The sequence below is a fragment of the Camarhynchus parvulus genome, chromosome 7 (genome assembly GCF_901933205.1).
Source record: "Camarhynchus parvulus chromosome 7, STF_HiC, whole genome shotgun sequence".
In the NCBI taxonomy this organism is placed as follows: Eukaryota; Metazoa; Chordata; class Aves; order Passeriformes; family Thraupidae; genus Camarhynchus; species Camarhynchus parvulus.
The window spans coordinates 27,943,734-27,963,665 of record NC_044577.1 but is presented as its reverse complement, the minus strand read 5'-3'; the positions used below and the strand labels follow the sequence as shown (position 1 = coordinate 27,963,665).

At 44.0% G+C, this 19,932-nt stretch overlaps 1 protein-coding gene across 6 annotated transcripts in view; it reads right to left on the bottom strand.

Annotated features, from left to right (window-relative positions):
• Positions 1-19,932, bottom strand: part of KALRN (kalirin RhoGEF kinase) — a 465,987-nt gene that overhangs the window by 312,864 nt on the left and 133,191 nt on the right. The window lies entirely within an intron of this gene.

Here is a 19,932-nt window from a genome sequence, read left to right as displayed (position 1 = left end):
TAAAAGAGAGCATGCCCTTGCTCCCAGCTTCATGGACATGCCATGCTTCTCAAAATCAGACTGGAGAAAGGCTATAAATGACATAAAAGCACCAACAAAGAGGCCCAAATGGCAGCTGAACAAACATTAACATCAACAGAGATATATTTGTTTAAAAAATTAAATACAGAAAATCAGCTCTATCATTCAGAAGTTCTGAAAGGTTAACAAATTTTCTGTCACAGCATACATTGCAGTTGAGACAGCCACGATACACAGAGTATCATCACACAACTTCAGAAGGATTCAACCCATACAGAGTAACACCAGACCACTTGAAACAACTTCAAGCATATGCCCTTCTTGTTCTTCAGCCCAGCCTTTTATACCCCTCATGTTGATGCATTGTACCTGTGTGCCCTCTGTTCCCTTTGGTGGTTGGTCAGTGCCCCTGGGCACTCCATGGCTCATTGTCGTCAATGCTGCTCACCTGCTGCTCACAGCTGTACCCATTGGGGATGAGGCTGGGCTATAGCCCCACTCCCAATCACCAAAACTGTGCACCTAAAATTTCCCACCAAGTAACCAGATTAATCCCTGCTGCCTTTTTCACAATACTATCACCTGGGAGATCCCCATCCTGCAGAGCAAGCCAGGAGCCTTCCTTCACTGTTCTGAACACAGCCAGGAAAAATTGGAGGGAACATTATAACATATACACATCAATTTAGCATCAGCCTTTGAGACAGATTTGCACAGGGGCTGGCCTAAAGAGAGCTTTTCCTCTTTGCCCCTTTCTGCTGTGCACAGCACAGCTGGGATGCAGCGGCTCGAGGTGGGACCACACTCAGAGGGAGGACACGCTCCTTACGAGTGGTTTGAAGCCCCAGCACATTCTCAGGGAATTCATGCTGTTTGATTACACATGAAGCATATCTGCACAGGCCATTTGCTCTCCCTGAAGTGCCAAATTACTTCATGTATCCTAAATATTCACCCAAGAAATCACAGTCTTTTACTCTCTTGGGGACAGAACTGCCCACAGTTTCAGGCTCCAGCAGCATCTCTCTGCTCTGCAGAAGACCAGCAGTGAGGGATCATCCCAGAGCAAGCCAGACACTGCCATTCCCAGAAAAGGTGGGTTTGAAGGACACCTCTGCAGTTCCCCTGAAAAATAATTCATCCATCACTGGGTAGTGAATAATAGACATCATGACAAGTGATCTTCCATACGGCCTTAGATTTGTTCCAGCTCACCAAAGAATATAACACATTTGAAACCTTGTATTTTCACTTTCTGCCTTTCACAGGCAGGCAGTAACCACCATTCTTCTGAGATGGTGCCAGGGTAAGAAAGTCTTCTCACTGAGCAGTTTTCTAGAATCAGGGTAACATTGCTGCAGCCATCACACCCTCCTTGCTGAACACAGCAGATGGTACCTGACCAGTTGGGTGTGAAAATGGGACTGGGGATAAAAGCTCCCCCTTTACATTGTCATCTTTTGCTGCCAACATGCAGCCTGCAAAGGCAAAGTGGTTCAATCCACGCAGACATTTGGAACAGACAGGAAGAAGACCAAAACATCCATTTTCACCTGCAGCTGATCTACAAGTGTTAAGTATTATTATGGTTGAGTTACTGGTTTTTGCCAGTCACAGTCAGATTGTGCAACAAGGCTGTCTTGTACATGTAAATATGTCCTTCCCCAGTGACCAAAGGCTACAGCTACCTCTCTGTGTCCCCACTTGCTCTCAGGTGTCACCTCTGTGACACTCAGCCCCAGGAGATATGTAAGCTCACCAGCTAAGCCTTAAGCTAGTGAAAACTAGCACTCAGAGGAGTGAGATAATTCAATGCAAGGCCAAGACCAACGTAACTGAAATTTGAACAGGCACTGCAGCACAGTCCCAGAGGATGCCTAAAGTGTGCATTGTGTCAATAAAGTGTTTTGGGACCAGGGAAATGAGTCCTGATTGCTGAATTCTTTCTGTGTTCAAGTAAACAGGACTTTGTGCACTCTGTGTTAAATATATGAGACTTTGCTATTAACTTATCCTCTTAACAAGAATAACCCCTCAGATCCCAGGCTATGGCCAGTTCTCACATCAAAGGTAGGAAGTGCTCAGCCACGGGCATCATTTGGAATTTAAGAAGCTTTGTACATAAGCATCTCATCCAACCATGAAGCAAATGGGAACAGCCAATGTGCGAGACACATCACAAGGGTTTGAAGACACTCAAGTGGAATATGGGGCCAAATTTATCCAGCTGCAAGATCTGCAGTGTCAGTGCAAGTTGAGTTTTTCCCAGTATTCATTAAATTTGTCAGGAAAATGGCAAAAGTCGATTCTTAGGCACCCAACTGTGCAGCAGACAGCGTACAACTGAAATCTTTGTGAACACTGCTAAAAAAAGCCAGTGGGCGTGTGTAAAGCACACCATAAGGACTTCTTAGCAAGAACCCACTATACTGAGGGCTGAAGGCCAGTTTCAGACACTCTCCTGCAAGGAAGGACTGCATTTCACAGAGGAAATACATGGAGACCAGGAGAAAAAGGTATGACTTCAAAAGATGGTCATCTCCTGAGCTGCAGCAGGGCAGGCTGCAGGCAAGGGGCTCTCTGGTAACAGCCCCAAAGTCCTGACTGGGCACAGGAGAGGCAAGGAAAGATTTGAGTGGGGACAGTGCTGCAGCAGGTACCTTCCCCTTTCTCAGTATTGCCCAGGACAGGTCAGACACACTCCAAAGTAAATGAGGAATGAAATCAAAAACTGCGAGCCTGTCCTACAACCAGGGAATAAACAATAAGTCCCAAGAGCTGCAAAACTTCCCTTGGGATGAAGACGGAAGCTCTGAAAGGTAGATCAGTGCCTAAAGCAATGCACAGTACTTAACCAATTGCACCTCATGACCTACAGATGCAGCCATGGCCAGTGCTTCCAGAGGTTGCTCCAGCTCCTGACAAAATTCCTGCATTGGAGGCTACATATCAGAGCATGCTGTCAGGTTTCCAGCAAGAGCTGGGGCAAGGTATGCATAAATGGGAAAACCAATGGCTCTAATAAAGACTCCAAAAGCAACAGCCAATCTGTCTCCAGGAAGGGCCGGCACAGAAATGATCATTCCCCAGTTCATAAGTTATTATAAGCATATCCCTAATGATGCTCATTTTCATCCTCTTCCCCAGTTGTTTCTAATACATTTGTTTTGTTTGTTTGCGTGCTGGATCCAAGGCCATGTCTGCAGAGCACCATCTCGTTTTGCTGCAGAGCCCCGTGCACAGAAGGGCTTTGTAGCCTGCCCTGCACCTCTCTGCTGCTCCTCTCAGCCAGCCCTTCTGCAGCAGATGGACACAGACTGACAGAGGGACGAAGGAACGGCAGGCTGAGCAATCCTGCCATTGTCCATGCATTTGTTTCCTGGTTCACCATCCTCATAAATGTGGCACTACAGACCAGAGCCCCTCTTGCTTTCTACCTGCATGGTCTCCCAAGACACTCGAGCGCTGCAATCACCTCTTTACCAAAAGAGAGGCACAGAGAGCATGGTTCTGTGACCCAGTCACCTTGCAGCCCCTCACACCTTCATCACATCCTGGCTTAGTGTGCTATCCATGGAGCAGGGACACCATAACTGGCCACAAACTTTTATTACTCCAGCGACCCAAGAAGAAAGCACACCATGCTAGCCTGAGCAGCTGACAGCATTACATGTTCTTGGAAGCCCTGAATAATTAAGAGTGGATCCTCAGCATGCCTGATTCACATTTCAGGGCAGAGCAGCATTGCACGTGCACAGAACATCTCCTAGCAGGGATTCCCTGAGTGGCAGAAGCAGCTCACAGTTTTAGATGAAATGCTGTAATGAGAAGCCAGATGGGTGAGCTGGGAAGCTTAAGGCACGCTTTCACAGTAAATGCAGAAATCTTGAAATTGAGAAAATTTGTTTTTCTCTTGCACAAATGCCCCAATTTGCCTGGAGAGCTCGCTGCCGAAGGACGGGGAGGTCAGCAGCTCAAGGGGCTTCCTGTACAGGTTGGATATCAGCAAACAACAAACATCTCCAGAGAACTGTAAAGATTAATAAAATAAGCAAGAGTTTTGGAAAGAATGTAAGCCTACAGACTTTGAAGTGAAAGCCAAGCTCTAGCTCTTGGAGTGAAAAATAAATTATCCCCAGAGAGAGCCCTGTGAGCTTTAGTGTTTCTTTCTCAAAGCAGAGTGCAGGGTCTCTGCTGGAGACACCATCTTGGGCTAGATGGATCAATGGTCTGCTCCAGAGTGGCTTTTCCTAGAAAAGCTTCAGTTCTAATCTGAAAAATGCAGCTCTTGGCTTCAAATAAGGATCAGCTGCTGGAAATATGGAAATACTTTCTATACTTAAAAAAAGTATGCGTAGGCAAGAAGAAGGCCTCCTGTCAGAGCACTGCATGGGGCTTAATCACTTGGCTCCTGATGCCTTCAGCAAGAGTTGTTCATCCCAAGTCCCATGCAATGTTTCAGGAAAGGCAGCCCACATTCTCATAGTTCTCAGAACAGATTTGACTATTTAAAAACTTTGGCATAAAGTTTCTTTAACCAAACAAAACTGAACTCCTTCGGCTAAACCCATCCCTCGAGGAACTCCACTGGAGTCCAGGGTGCAACAGTAGGATTGATCTGGTCCATATTTCTTCTTCCCCCAGCAAAGGCCTCTCTTGTACTTCTATACCCCCACACCCCAGTTTTTGGGGCATTTATCTCCCAGGTTCATCATAGCCTATTGCCTTCCTACCCTTTTGTTTCCCCACCCCCCTCCAAGTCTCAGTGGAATTTATTTGTCTTTGCAGTACTGTAGCGTCTTGGCTTTCTACAACACACAAACAGAAGGGACGTCTGATGTGAGCAGAGAGAGGCAGAACAAAGGAGACTTTAGTATTCCCATTGTAGCCTTTGCAAACTGAGACACAGAGAGATTGACTTGTCCAGTGTCAGACAGAAAGTTTGTGCAGAGCTGAACCCTCATTTCCCCAATGCTTTTCTCATACAAACATCCCTTTGTTTTCCAGCAGAATATAATCCTCCTTTTTCTTCTCTTTACACTTCTGGTTTCCTCCTCCTGCCCTTCTCTCTCCATTATTCTTTCCTTCTGCATTTATGCCTCAAATATTTACTTTGTGTGTGTGCTAAACCCCCTTTAACCCCTTCCTCCCCTTCCTGCAGGCTATTGTCTGTCCCTGCAGGGCTGTGAGCCTTCCCAGTTTGATTTCTCCGCTTTTTCACAAGCCACACTGAGGGGCTTAGCCAAGGGCTGCTGGGGCCTTTGCCTCTGGGATTTTGCTGGCTGAGGCTCATTGGTTCAAAGGCAGAGAGGCCACAGCATGGCACAAGCATTTGGTTGAATAGAAGCAACATGTGCTCTGGACTAGTATTTTAGCACCATCTGGCAGAGATAAATGAGGCTGGACACTCTGCATCTGCCAGTCGCTCCTCTGTGGACAACAGCCTGATCCCTGATGCAAAGAAAGAGCATTTTGGAGCCCTGAGCTCCCCAGGAGCCTGCAAGGCTCTCCTGCCATCCTTCCCCACTGCAGGCAGCAGAAGAGCAGGCTTTGATTTCACAGAGGAAGGAAGGAAGGATTAAATTCAATTGAATCTAAAGACAGTACCAGAGAGAAAAAACCCACAGAATTAAGCTGTAAATATTATTACCAACTATTACTGAAGACTAACCCAGAACTATATACTTCTCCTTAATAACCAATAAAAGGTAATACCTGGTCTCACAGGGAGCATTTAGGACTGCAGGTTGGAGTGTGGCAGGGACAGGGTGAATGGCAGGTTGGGTTAGCACCACAGCCCTGGGGCAAGGACGGTGGCTGTGCCCCTCCATGCTCCTATGTTTGCTTTCTCAAGCCACCAGATGCAGTGTGTAGACTGACACACAGATCCATGCCATAGCTTCAAAAGTTGCAAGAACCTTGGATACTAAACAGATAGTCTGCACAAAAGATTAATCCCACTGCACCACATGCCACACTCTTTATCCCAGCTGAGACAAAAGTCACATGCATTACATTGCTGCATTTATTCTAAAATCAAAAGATGAATGTTAGCTTTATATGTAATAGTTAGGCTCAGTCCAAGACTAATATTATTTTCTCTGTGTTTCTTCATACTGTCCTTCTTTTTATTAATTATACACCACTCCTGCTTGCTGAAATATCCTTCTGGTCACATCTAAGGGGTGGCAGTACTGAAGGCTACTTCCCCTTCCAAGTTTTGCCTGTGTATATCAGAAGTCTGGCTGTTTCTCTCCCCCTCTACACCAACAGGAGGGTCCCTCTGATTTCTCACTGCTCGGATCCCTGCACAGGGACAGCCCCTGCCAGCACAGCCCCTTCCCTCCCCTGCCCCTAACAGGGAGAGAGGTAGGGCTGGGATTTGGGGGACCTTGCTAATTGCTGAGATTGTTATTCCTTCCACGGGGTACTTGGCAGCACTGAGCCTCCCTGCACAGCCTTTGAATGTCCACACATTTAAACAGTAGCCTCAGCTTGAAACCAAGCCAAAGAATGGGCAAGGCCTCAAGGAAGATAGAGTGGCTTGCAGCAAGCATGCAAATTCATTAGCATGCAAATTCATTAGCCTGTGTGCACGTGTGGCCTCTAATAAGCCGTGTTCAGCATCTGAAGCCCAAAACATCCCACCCTGTGCATCCCACCTAAGCCATCAGCCAGGCTTTGCCTTTTCATGTGGCACAAAACCATTCAAAGCATCACAAGGATACTGAATTTATGAGAAATCTGCAGTAGAGTCTCTGCTTCAACTTCATCCATGGGGGATTTTACTCATTTCATTTTAAACATCCACTAATAGAGATGCCAAGATAATGCAATGGCTGTGAATCAGTCTTTTGCACATTTCCTTTTCATTTTCATCAGGACTTTGGAATCAGGCTGAGATCTTTCAGTTCTTACACTTAGAAAAATAATTAGACATTATAGGTAGCCCTGTGGACAGCACATCTGACTGCTAGTCAAAAGACTTGGCTCTATTTGTGGTTCTGCTCCTAAATTGCTTTATGATCCTGAACAAGATGTTTTAACTGTGCCAGATCTTGGTTTCCCTCTACAGAACGGAAATAATGACTGCCCACATTAGTAAAGCACAGTCAGGTTCACAGACCTCAAAAGCACCTTTCAAACATGAATTAATTTTGTCTGAAAACACCTCTCCTAGTTCTCTGAGGCAAGGAACTGTTGCAGTGCACTTTTATAGACAGGCAGAAATGAGGCATCGAAGGAGGAAAGACTTGCTCTGGTGATCGCAGAAAGGACTTTCTGGGAAGGAATGGGAGATGTTAAGAGAACTGGAAAAATTATGTCATCTGACACAAAATCCTGTGTTTTATTTCTTAAGTGTACAAGGGATAGATGTGCTGCCCTAGAGGGAAATAAGTATATTCAGCACCTTAAGATTTTAGTGGTTAAGTTTCTTGCCATCTACAGATTGCTCTGATCTACAGATTGCTCTGCACATCAGTGACCACCCAGATGCAACAGTCTTTTATGGTGTTAATAAACAGCTACGGGCCATTTGTAATCTGAAGTCACATTTTAAACACGGCCATGGTCTCTATCCAGGCCAAGTGTGCATGAATATTTTCTTTTCATTTCACTCCCCTCTCAATTACAATTGGGTTTCTTATGGAAACATTCCTCAGAATTTTATAATCCCATAAAAAGTTTAGGACTGCTGATGGATTCCTGCATGAAGGATGCAGGCCCTCTTTGAAGCTGTAGAGGCTGGGTACCCCAGGTCCCATCCTCTATTAAATCTGTAGGTTAGAATAATATCCTTTAACTGGCACTGGTTTAGTCAGCAGGCTTTTCCCAAAAAGCTGCAAAAGGGCATCTGCCAGCACCTGTCACATAGCAGTGACATGCTTAGGGTTTTCCACTCGTATCCCAGAAAGCCTCCTACTCACATCCTGGAGGTCCCCAGCCATCAGTAACTTCTCCAGGACAAAAAATAAAATAAAATATCTAATTATGTACAACATTGAGGAGGCACTTTGCTGAAACCCCAGCCATACAAAGGAACCATATGCCAGTGCCCCAAGTGTGCTTTGCAAACATCTGCCTCTCAGGGGGATTTCATGCTAGACACTAAGAAAGCAACTTTAATTAGAGGCCAATTGAAATCCTTGTCCCAAAGCCTGTGACTGCCCTAAAAAAGGAAAAAAAAATCCTAAAAAAACAAGGCAATTGCGTTTCCCCTCCATGTTTAAAAACACTCCATATTTTCTCTTTTTAATTTTTCTGACAGAGTTCAACATGCCCCATCCAAACAGACTGACAAAGTTGCCACTGCCTTCAGAAAAATCCCTGTCCAGGAAGGATGGCTGTGTCAAATATGAATGTCAGAGTGGGTTTTAAATTAGTCATTTTTGACTGTGGTTCATTCAACATTCACAAACCAGCACCTCACAATTAATTAGGATTACATTTCGCCTGTCTCACGTCGCCTCAAATCCCTTCTGACCGGACACATTTCTGCCTTTGCTCATCTCCTTTAGACTTTCTTTCTTTCTGCCAGGGCTTATGATTTCAGCTTGCAGCTATTGTGTCATCCTGGGAAGCTGATTTAAAAAAAAAAGAAAGAAAGAAAAAAAAAAGGAATAAAAGAAACCCTAAATCTGCAATTCAAAGGGGAGTTTTCCCTTCCTATGCATGAATTCTCTGGTTAGGGATAAAGCAAGAAGCTCTTGACACAGGGCAGGCAAAAATAGGAACCGTCCCTGCAGAGGGGTACAAGGAGAGAAGCCAAAGCCCTGGTGGGATCACAGAGGCTGCTCCCACCCCTGAGCAGGACACACTTCATAAAAACAGGGCAGTTGCAGGTCTCTGGGTAATGAATCTCTGGACAAACCCAGCAAGAAGAGCAGCAGCAAGCACTCCAGCTGACATCAGGCAGAGCTCAGGGACACATAGGAAGCTCCGTCAGGAGCCAGGGAAAGGCTCAGGGGTGCACTGTCATGCTGGGCTACTCCAAGAGCTGCCTCCACCTGGGGAGCAAGACCTCCTGTCACACCCCACTGTCCTGTCTTTATTACAGTTTCCCAGGGTGTGCTCCCCTGCAAACCAATCCACAACCAATACCAGCCCACCAACAGGGCCTGTGCACAGCCCACTGGCAGCTGGCTTCACATTGCCCACACCTCTCTGACCAAGCACTGAATTGTGAAGCGGCAGTGGCAGCGGCTCCTCTGAGGCTCTGGCCAGGAAACACTCTGGGTGTAACAGCAATCCCTTATCTCCCCCACCAGCATCCCACATCCAAACAAAACCAGGGCAAACATTTTACATACATCAGCGGGAGGGGGAAGGTAAGACACTTACAGGACTAAATAATTTATCTGCATCTCTTACGGATGCTGACATTTTTGACACACATTAAACATTAATGAAAATCATTTTATGGATGGCTGAGTCATGCCAGTCAATGGATAATCTCCTGCCTCTCCACCTGCCCCTTTCACCCTCATCTGGCTCCTATCTCAGAATGCAGCCACTTGTAACTCTGCCCTCTGAAAGAGGCCAGGCTCCCCCAGATGCCAAAGAGCAGAGCAAAAGCACCGAGGGGGCTGAACAGACCCCAGTGAATGCCTGGATGGGAACTGAGCCCATGGAGCACTAACCCCACTGCAGTTAAATTCACAAACCTGCTGTTTTGTTAATTAGCTAACACGAGATGCCGTGAATCATTTTGGAAAGCAAATTACCTCCCTGATTTCCAAAAGCTTCCTAGCCGCATTTCTTTTTTTAACTTACTATTTTTTCCTTCTCTCAACGTATAAATGCCAATTAAATTACTGCCTGCCTCTGTTTAATCTAATGTTAGCCTACTCATATTTTCAGCTGCTCCCTGATGCCAGTATGGCCCCTTATGCCCAAATCTCTTTAGCATGCTAGTATAAATGTTTATAGCCCTAAGACTTAGTGCTGTAAGATTCTTGACGTTTTTGTGCTAAAAACCTGTGATGTTACTGTAATGATGAATTTAAAAGGATCACCAATAGGTTGAAAATGCAGCTTTCCTTTAGTTTGTTCCAGCTAAGGACACATATAAAGAGATGATTGGGATTAAAGTCTCATGAGCTGTCTGGATCTCTTTCTGGACAAGCAGCCCTTAAATCTGGTGAAATTATGTAACTCACCCGAAGGTACAGTTACAAAAATCCACTGGGCAGGTTTCAAACACAGAGGGTATGCATTAAATCTCATCTCATCTATCATAGAATCATAGAACCACCGAAGCTGGAAAAGACCTTTAAAATCATCAAGTCCAACTGTTAACCCAGCACTCCCACATCCACCATTAAACCCAGTGGACTGGATGCTGGATACCAGAGTTACCAGGAATATGTTCTCCATCCCAAACATAACTTCTTTATGGAACAGGCTAAAAGATTAGCACCTAAATTCAGTAAATTGCCTTTTTTTCACTAAGAGGGAGCTCAGAGCTGCACAAATAACTGGCTACAGGTTAATGAGATCTGACTGATCTCCAGAGGGTACAAGCTGCTGCTCTATAGATCCTGGACAGCTGGAGTCAGATGACCATCCAACTCCTCCCTGAAACACAGGGAAATAGTCTGGGGCCCCTTTCCAGCCCACTGCCAGGTTGCATTTTTTCTTTCAATGGAGGTGACAGAAGTGCAATATATTGGCAATGATATTTTAATTTCACAGATTGAATTATAAAATCCTTTTCCCACACACATTTTCCCTTCTTCTGAATGCATTTTACTGGTTGGTGGTTTCACTGAACATGCCCTGCAAAAAACAGCAATTCCAAGCAGGAGGAAATTGTCACATTCAATGTGTCAGTAACAGTCCACCAAGTTTATTAGATAGGTTTTTAAAGATAGGTAAATTCTATTTTGATCTGGGATGAACGATTGTAGCCTTGCTACAGTGGCTGTCAAGTATCCCTCAAGTATAACATTGTGGAGCAGACCCCAATCTAAACCAAGCTAAGTCAACCAAAGGACATTTAATACCTTCAGTAAATAAGATATGAGGAGAAAACACAGTTTCTCCCACATCTCCTACTGCAGGTGAGATTGCACTCCTTTGGCTGCAGCAGTTTTAATAACCAATTTTTGTATTTTTCCCCAGCCAGGAGTTCATCCTGCATAAACATCTGATGCCAGGCATCCCTGCTCTCCCACACAAACATGCAACCACACACACCTTCCTATATTTGGCTTCTAGCTTTGCTGATAGAAGAACAGACCATGTATTTCCAACCTACAACTCAGGCCAGGGTTTCCATGACCTTTTCCTGCAAGCTCCAGCTCTGCTGCTGGAATGACTTGTTCATTATGTTAGTTGTTCAATAACTCTTAGGCACTTAATACTGCTTTGAATAAACAAGTCACAGTCAGAAGTCAATGAAACATTAGGAGCGATGACAAATCAGAAATAGCAAACTAACTGCACAAAGGAAAAGAAAGAAATGCAGTGATGTTTTTCTGCCTGCTTACAAAGAAAAGCAGAGTGAAAGGTGGACTGGAGAGAACAGATTCATCATGCTTTGGCTTCATTACTATAATAATTAATTTATATTAGCAGGTGCACATTAAGAAGATTTGTTTCCACCCCTCTGCCACCACCAGCTGGTGCAACATGCGTGTGTCAGTCATGGGAAAGAGTGGTTGTGCTGATGCCCTCACCATCTCTCATGTCTGCATCCTGCAGCTTTGTCATGGCTCCAGTCAGCAGCACTGGTAGGGATGCACAAACACATCACAGAGAGCAGTTTTACCCCAAAGGGCTTAAAGTAGCCAGAGCCAGCTATGCTGGACACAACCAGATGCAGAACTTCATTTTCTTTATTTCATGGGAGCTGACTGATGGCAGAGTGCAGGTGTCGTGGCCACATATTTGATACAGGACATTTATAATAGCCTTTTATAAACCTGATATTTATAAAACTGCACTGGAAAAGTAGCTAGGACATTCCACCCAGAGCTTTTGCTCCTGAGGAACATAGCATGAAAATGTTCATGAGTCTCTGGTTTATATCTCACCCAGTGAATCCCACTGCAGGATTTGGCCCAGCATGAGTTCTCAGATATTACTTGGGACTGAGAGGTCCAGAAAAATATCCTCTTGACAATGCCTACTTGCATCTTGTGATCTGATGGAAATTCAGCCCGTGGAAATACGTCTACCCCCTCTCTCACTTTTCCTAGGAAGCCCTATCAAATGTTGTGATATCCATTTATAGCAACTCCAGAAAGCTGAGATACATGACACTGGCTACTAATGAAAGCTGGAGGATAAAGCAATAATGACATCTTGGGAACAAAAAATGCATACTGAAATATTATAGAAAAAAGTTATCAGGCAGGAGATGTACAAAATTCAATTTTCTGAGTGCTCTACTGGCTTAAATGATACAAACAAAGCTTTCATGGCCATCAAATGAAGCTTCTTTGCAAATGTTTTGTGAACTCACACACAGAGAAAAAAACAAAGAGATAAATAAACAGTGGCATCATCCCCTGCACTGAAGTGCTACAGTACTGAGTACACTGCCTGCTATAAGACTACTGACAATTAAGGATGTATCACCCTGAGCAGTATCTCTGTCTGCACGTATCTGATCTGCTCATTACCATCATCCTCTGCCACACAGCACAACCATGCACTTCATGGAATAAATATCCATTGAAGCCAAAGTGGCAAGTCAGCTGAGCACATAAATTGCCCAGGTTCTACCAGGGGACAAGAACAATTATCTTTCCAAATCCACTTTAAAACCCTGACTAAAGAATACTTTCTGAAGAGGTCAAGCCCTGATGATAGCTAGTACTTTCAAATGAATCTTTGTTATTGCCCAAATACAAAGAGCTGTTTTAATGCATCATGACAGCAGAATGCCTCTTCCCAGAGCGAGCTCACCCGCATTTCTGCAGATCATCACTTAAGTGTTCCATAAGTCATACAACTTTCTGGCTTTGAAAGATTGCCCTTTGATGTCCAACAGACAGATGTCAGCATAAAAAGATAGGGAGGGAAAAAAGTCCAAGTTCTGCACAACCAGCAATAATCAAGAGAACAGCAGTGAGCTTATCTGTGGAGACCAAGCAAGCAATAGCAGCCAAGCTATCTCCTCACCCCTTTGCTTCCAAAAAGTGTTTCACAATAGCACAGCTACAAAAATGTCAATGAGGTGAAGTGCCCTAAGTCACCAGTACCTGTCAGTGGCTCTGCAACCACTTAACAGCACCACTAGCTCAGGAGCACCCACCACAGATAGAAACCCAGCAAAATAGTGCACTTGAAGCCATAACACAAGTCAGTCCCTTGGGTGTCAACTGTTTGGGGAACAGTGTGATGTAGCTTACACTACCACTGTCACTGCTGTTCCAGGGATAAACAGAAAGCTTCTGTCATCACTGTTTTCAATCCAGTCCTTTTCATAAGCATTGCCATTCAACTATAATGATTGTTTTGTTACGTGTGGTTCTAGTCGGAAAACTGACTCCATAAAAACAGAATCATGGAGTTCATGTTTATTGCATCTCAATGATTTCCAGATCAAATGCAGTCAGTTTACAAGTAAAAAATATGGGTTTTTTGTTTTTCCAACTACCAGGTCTACAAACTCATGCTGGGATCTAGAAGTTAAGTTCTCATCTTTTTGGCTTGTACAATTGCAAGAGGAATGAAAAAGAAATCTGCTGGCCTGCTCCTGGAGCAGCTGTGTACTTCCAGCTTCAACAGAGATAATAAGGAATAAAAATGAAGACAATATTTTCAAACCCACTTATCTAATTCTGCGCTCCAGGGCTCTAGAAAGGTAACCTGATTTTAAAAGCTACTCCAAGGGCAATTCAAAGTGACAAGACTTAAGCACCACTTAAAATTTTACTGCATATTTAGGTACATAAATAGTATGTACCTAACTTTAGACACCCATTTTTCAAAACTGTTCCCCTTAATTTACTCAGCAAATTAATCAGATTTGCATGTGATTACACACAGATAGAAGATCATTTCTGTAGGAAGGTGTTATTTTTATATAGACACTTGTCGGAGAAGAATTGCATGTTAAACTAAGATTCATGAGTCCACAGGCTAAGTCGACATTAACTATTTGACAGCTGTAAATTACTGCATTACACATATGGCCAATTTGCTTACAGAGACCCATGCACTCACATGTAACTTAACCATTGCTCAGCTGTCTGTCTGTAAACCCCAGTGTTGTAGGGGTTAGCAGGTTTCCCTTACAGCAACTCTGACGGGTTGCAATCAGATTTCTGAGCCCCATTATCTTGCACATGAAAGAAACAAGATGTTCTAAGGGCTGAGGAACAGATTAGCTTTCTACCATGCTGACGTACAGATCCTCTAACTCTTTGTCACATCTTCTATGAGTTCCCTACAGCAAAAATTTTTAGCCATGCCTTGGCTTCTCCCCATTTCATCCCCCAATATACTCTGCTCTTTCCTCTGGGCTCATGTGCCAAATGGTTTTGGATGCCACCAGTCAAATATATATTATATTATACTCATAGGGCTGCTCTGTGGATCCCAGTGTCACCTCAAGCCTTGAAAAAGGGTTTGCAGAAGAATGAGCTTTGAGGCATCTGTGAAAGGAAGATTCATGGGGGGCAAACTGAGGGAACATTGGCTCTGTTACCCAGTTGTCACAAAGCTTTCCTTCGTGTACAGGCGCACTAATGCTGACCACGCCATCCAGATCTGTGCTTTTCCTCCTCCATCCTTGTGCCTTAGGGAGTTAACGACAATGTCTGATGGCAACCCAAGAGAAAATGCATAAGAGCTTACAGGAGAAGTGGGCTGAAAATAAAGGCTGGGAACATGGCCAGCATTTGCAGATGTACTGAGTTAGCGAGTTCTGAGGAACATTCCAAAACATTAGCCAGTGTTACACACCCGGCCTTTCCATGGTGGTTTCATAAGCCAGAGGTGCCTGCTTGCAAGGGCAGTCCTGCCAGGCCATCCCTGCAGCTTTACTGTGGCTTTCCTCCCTTTGCATCTCCCTCCAACAAGGAGGAGCGAGGGTGTTTAATTAAATCCAAATGCTAACATTTTTAGCTAAGTGTAAAATTGTTGATTTGGAAAGCAGCATGGCTGGCTTTCATCATTAAGGAGCGCTGTGATCAATGTAACATCAGGCCAATTATGGCTGTTGTGGTGCTGAGAGATGTATTTCTGTTCTTTGGATCTCTTTATGTATTCAGGTGTAAGCTAAGCAACTGCAGCATCAAATGCTAATTGTGCTGCTCAGGACATACTCCCATGGAGTCCCATCAATCACCCAACCTTTTAGTGCCAGGCAATTGCCAATCCTTTCCCAGCCAGCTCCAGCCACGGTCTTGCCCATGATGATATAATCTGCCTGCAGATTTTAGAAGCTCACAGTCACACAAGGCAAGGCTGCTGCTCCTGCAACAAGCCACTGCTGACTTGCCTTCATAAACTGCCAAGGGGACTCTGAAACAAGCACAGTGAGAAGGAATGGGTGTACTTGTGGCTCACTCCGTCCTCCAGATGATATTTTCCCAGCAGCAGTCACAGCATGTGCTATTTGAGTCATCCTCATCTGAGAATGCAAATAGTTCCCAACCGGTAGCACAGCACTTCTGCTTGCAGGCTGAGAGCTCAGCTTCTCCCCCAGTGCTCCAAGCTGAGCCCAGTCCTGGAGAGCTACGGGCTGCTCCATGTCAGGGGAAGGACCTTGTACAGATGGCATGGAAGGATGGCAGACAATGAAATGCTTGGGGCTGGAGGGAAAATTGAGCCCTCACAATACCAGTGGCTTTAGACTTTGGATTAAACCCTGTCCTTTGTTATGTTGATGCAGACAGGAGCAGCACTTGACAATATTCAGAGAATTGTGTATTTACCCCACTGAAACCATCCTTCGACACTTCTGTGCGACTTTCATCATGGTCTCTCTGCAAATTATTGTAATTCTTTGTAGGAAGAAATGGATTTGCCTTGTCATTTACAGCACAGAATGTTGCACAGTTACTTGAATTTTCATGAAAAAATAACATTTAATTGGAATCTAAGTTGAGTAAATTCAGATATCTGAAAGCAAAAGCAGCATTTTACGGGAAGTTGCAATTATTCCAGAAAACAACAACAACAACAACAACAACAAAACCCAAAAAAACCAAAAAAACAAACCAGAAAATTCAGATCTGAGTTAAATGTAAAAGCAAACCACTATGGCTGAAGTATGAAAGCAGTGTTTAGGCACACTAGCAACAATGCAGAGCCTCCAGGAATATCAAGGAAGGAGTACACAGCTATGGGTAGGGCACAGTACTACTGATAGCAGCAGATTAAATTGATATTGAAAGCCCTTTCCAGATTAAATTGATACTGAAAGCCCATTTCATTTTTTATCTTTCCCTTATTAAATTATTTTAGGATGAGGAAAAAAAAGACCACATATCCGTCTGCTAAGAGTAACACAGAGGTATGCTACATTAATCTGGCAATAAAGCCATCATGGACAATCCATTGGCTAAAAGCCTCAGGATGTATATCTTACTCAAAGTTGCTTATAAATTAATTTAGCCAAAAAACAGTTACTGCCTTATAAACATGGGATGTTTCTAACCATTCATTTAACCATTATCCTGCCAAAAAGTAGCAGATGATGGAGATACCCAGACATCAGTGCAGGTCCCAATCCATTTCTGTGGCTCGTTTCAGAAAACTCTCAAGAAATTAACACTGAATCTACACTTGCATTTTACTCCTTGGAAGAAAATAGCCTTCCCTTCCTTGGTGTACCCTCTCTGAAAGCCTGTGAAGAACATAACCCATGTCACAGTGAGGCAGAAAAAGGCTGCAGGTGGCCCAATATGTGAAATCTTCCCCCCAGTGCCATGCGGCTCTGCCTGGGGTCTTGCTGTGCCAGCTCTCGTCTCCAGGAAGCTCTGACATTTTCCTTGGTGGTCCCAAGATGAGGAAGGATAATCGTTCTCAGGGTTAGCCAGAAACATTTGGTTTTTAATCCTGGCCACTGACATAACTTGTGATCACAAGCAAATCATTCAATCTTCCAGCATCTTGGTGCACCCATATGCTGGGGACAGTGTGTTTCCTTGCCTCCCAGAGAGCAGCCACAGAGCCTGGAAGCAGCATCTCGAATCTTCACTGGCCAAGAAAATTTCTTACCATCCGTGCTAAGTGGGTGTTTTTTCTGTATGGTTTGCTCAGAGCGAAGTTAAAAGGCAGAAACCAAAGATATAAAGCTGTTCTCGAAGGAAAATGTCCATCTCTAAAAAAGTGAGAAAGTATTCAAGTGCCACACATTAGCACTGCTGCCAAGTGAAGTCTTGAGCAATTAGTCTGCTGATGGCTTGAACTTCACTGGGTGTAATCTAATTTACCATCAGTGCAAGCCTCAGTATGTTTCCAGCACATGGTGGTCAGAGAGAGCTACTCTCAGCTGCCCCACTGCCCTGTTCTGACCCAGTGAAGACCTTCAGTTGCAACCCAGCACTCAGAGCAAATATTTAGTGAAGGAAGTGAGAAATCAGAGTGGCAAATACTGCATTCAGAAACTCAGAAAGAAAACCAGCTTGTCTGAGTCATCCCTGAGCTTTTAACACATACATCTGAGCAGGGTTGCTCCTATTCTGGAGCAGCCACCATGGAGAACAGTAAAGAAAATCTACTGTGTCGTTGAAGGGAGAGAGGCATGGGAAAGGGAAAGCCAAGTCCCTCCCTGGGGTCGTGCAGGGCGTTATCACAGGCAGGGATAAACCCTTGTCCCTTGCACAGAGCCCTGTGCCATGCACTGCCTGGCCTCCCCTGACACAGACCAGGACCCAACCAGGCACTAGCTTATCCTCCATGCTGCAGATGTTTACGGGTGTTTTTACTAAACACTTCAAAAAGGTGCCTGTCTCAGAAGTCTCTTAACACATGCTCAATCTTCTGAGCTTTCAAACATTTCATTAGATCTGAAATTCCCACCACAGCAAGTGGTGATCCTCAGAAGGTACAGAGTCTAGTTGGTAAAAGAGACATTTAAGCACAGAGTGGGTGTTAGCCTAAATCTATTCCTCCTCATGTCTTCCTTATATCTGACAAAGACTACAAAATTTCTGAGTACCAAAGTCGGCAGATTTGAAAATAAAGCATGAAGCCACATACCCAATTGCCTGGATACTGGAGCATATAACTCCTCCATCTATGAGCTTAAAGGCTGCCGACAAAGTTGCAGAGAGGAACTGCAGTATGGGGCAACAAGCACAAGTCTTTTATGAAACAGTTTTTGCAAAACAGGAACACTTGGTCACCAAACCCATCACCTTCAACTTTCAAGGTATATGCTCCAACTCAGTGTGGCATATTCAGTGAAATGAGGATGAAAATTTGGTCCTCAACAGGAAAACCTACACACTGAAACTTGGAGTTATCAGTTGTTTGTCAGGTGAACCAGAACTGATGCCAAATTACCTCTCACTTAAAATGCCTGCCCCATATGGTTACATGTGAGGTGCTAAGCAGGACATGAAGAGGGAGCTGGCAGTCAGAAATGTTTCACATGTGGCTAAAAAACAAGAGAGCTTCAGAAAGACTCCCCCTGCTCCCAGTCTTCCAGCCAGAGAATCACATCTGGACCAAAAGCTGAAGAGAAGACTCATCAGAGGCACCACAGCTTCCTACTCTGGAATACTTGGTTTATGGTGTCTGTAATTGTACATTGAGTAAACTAAGCAATAATGTGGCTAAAGAAATGAAAAAGAAGTGCATACCAAAAATGAGGAAAAAATAGCAATGGACAGAAATGTTATATCATGATATGAATGACTAGGTTATCTTTTGCTGCATATAGGTAAAACCTTACAAAAGGAAGGCCTTGTAAAATCATGGCTCAGGCCTGTTACTTCAGAGAAGTAGAAAAGGACTATGGGAAAGTGACTCTGCTGAATTAGAGGCAGAAAAACAAGTTATGCAATGACTGTGTGTTCACATTGTGGAGTATGGTGGTTGGTCGAATTATGTTTGTTCTGTTTTAAAACTAGGTAACTGATAATGAGCTAACTGCCTCAAAAGGCCCTGTTTTTGCAATAAAGCAGCTGTCCTTTGCACTGCCTGGGGACTCTGCATCACTATGGACTCTCACCCACAATCTCTGTCCTTCATCCCACTGTCCTGTGAAGGAAACCAGGTTTCACACAGGACTTGCAGCTGCAACTCAAATCTGTTCCTCCAGACAGGAGATACTTCCAAGGTCTCCTATGCATCTCCATTACAGTGGGTCCCAGCCACATGTTCTTCTGGCATAGAAGGCCTAATTCCAAGACCTTTCCAAGGCCTTTTTTTGGCCAAGACCGGGATCTTGTTACGAGGGGACTTGTGCTGAAAGGCAGTCAAGAAGTCATAAAGAGATGTGCTCATCTCCAGTCTCTCCAGTCTGGAGCCAAATGTCTTTATAGAAGCTTCCTGTTAGAGAACTGGTGTCATCTGGGAGACAATGCTTACAATTTCTTCAGGCTGAATACATATTTATTCAAGTCACAAATACATATTATTTCTTGAAAACAGGGTGATCTAACTATCCTATGATCTTCCTTTAACACAACTGGAATTTCTAAGAACTTAATGCAATATCTAGGACTTTTCTAAAAGAAAAGCTCTGAACTGCCAGGCCTTTCCAGATGAAAGTGAAATGGGGTAAGAACAGACAGATAATAAGTGAAAATGAGGACAATGAATTAAAAAAAAAAAAAGAAAGGAAGACAGGAAGACTCACTTTTAAATGAAAATACTATTCTGCTAAATTACATGATTAAAAGTAAAAAGAAGAAAATTTGAACGTGGCACAAGTTTAGAAAAAGTACATTTTATGCAGATTTTTTTTATCCTGTCTTCTAAATAGTCAATGATCTTTTG